At 45.7% G+C, this 1,411-nt stretch overlaps 1 pseudogene; it reads left to right on the top strand.

The window, feature by feature from the left end:
• Nucleotides 1–276: 276 nt before the first annotated feature.
• LOC148004338 (large ribosomal subunit protein eL6 pseudogene) lies at nt 277–933 on the top strand (annotated as a pseudogene).
• Nucleotides 934–1,411: the final 478 nt, after the last annotated feature.

Below are 1,411 nucleotides of genomic sequence, written 5' to 3'. Positions count from 1 at the left end.
AGGGACTAACACACTTATTATCTTAGGTTTCCGCAAGATTCCCGTGTGCCCTCCTTCCTATGAAGAGCAAAAGTAAGACACTTTAGGAAAGCTTCAGCCTTTCCCATCTTGCAGGATGGCAGCCGAAAAAGCCAAGAAGCCTTACACAAAGGAGAACTCTTTTTTTTTTTTTCTTCTTTTTTTTTCGGAGCTGGGGACCGAACCCAGGGCCTTGTGCTTGCTAGGCAAGTGCTCTACCACTGAGCTAAATCCCCAACCCCAAAGGAGAACTCTTGATCTGCTCTGTATCCCAGAAATGCCTTGTACAAAAAAGGAAATACTCAGCCGCAAAATCCAAGGTCCTGTCTACTCTCACAAGCCAGTTGGTGGCCTCAAGGCTGGTGGTACTCGGGTAGTTAAGCCTAGGTATTACCCTACTGAAGACCTGTCTCAAAGCTGCTGAGCTGTGGCAAAAAGGCCTTCAGTCAGCAGGTGAGAAGGCTGCCTGTCAGCATCACTCCTGGGACTGTCCTGATCATACTCACCGGCCACCACAGGAGCAAGAGAGTGGCCTTCCTGAAGCAACTGGGTGGCGGCTTGCTACTTGTGACTGACCTCTTGCCCTCAACCGAGTTCATCTGCGCAGAACACACCAGAAGTTTGTCATCATCACCTCTACAAAAGTTGATATCAGCAAGGTTAAAATCCCCAAACACCTAACAGATGTGTCCTTCTAGAAGAAGCAGCTGCACAAACCCAGGCGTCAGGGTAGTGAGATTGTTCCCCCTGGAGGAGAAGGAGGAATATGAGATTACAGAGCCCTGCAAGGCTGATCAGAAAACTGTAGACTTGCAGATTTTGCTAAAGATGAAAGCTATTGCTCAGCTCCAGGGCTACCTGTGATCTTGGTTCTCTCTGACAAACAGAATGTATGCTCACAAGCTGTCGGTCTAAATTGCTAACAACCTAATCAGACAGCTTCATATGTTAAAAAGCAAAGCAAAAGGGGTTGGGGATTTAGCTCAGTGGTAGAGCGCTTGCCTAGGAAGCGCAAGGCCCTGGGTTCGGCCCCCAGCTCCGAAAAAAAGAAAAAAAAAAAAGCAAAGCAAAACAAAACCCCCCAGGAGGATATTTTGACTTTTGTCATAGTTACTAGAATTTACATTAAAGTAACAAAGTAACATTTCTTTTTTTAAATTTATTTATTTTTATGAGTGTACTGTATCTGTCATCAGACACAGCAGAAAGGGTATCAGACCCCATTACAGATGGTTGTGAGCCACCACATGGTTGCTGGGATTTGAACTCAGGACCTCTGGAAGAGCAGTCAGTGCTCTTAACCACTGAGCCATCTCTCCAGCCCCCCAGTAACATTTCTTATATTTGTAAGCCTAGCCATTAGTCCTAAAGTAACATTTCTATAGAGTAACCA

This window comes from Rattus norvegicus, chromosome 8 (assembly GCF_021556685.1).
Source record: "Rattus norvegicus strain SHRSP/BbbUtx chromosome 8, alternate assembly SHRSP_T2T, whole genome shotgun sequence".
In the NCBI taxonomy this organism is placed as follows: Eukaryota; Metazoa; Chordata; class Mammalia; order Rodentia; family Muridae; genus Rattus; species Rattus norvegicus.
Note: the sequence above shows the minus strand (reverse complement) of the source record. Positions and strands in the feature narration are given on the sequence as shown.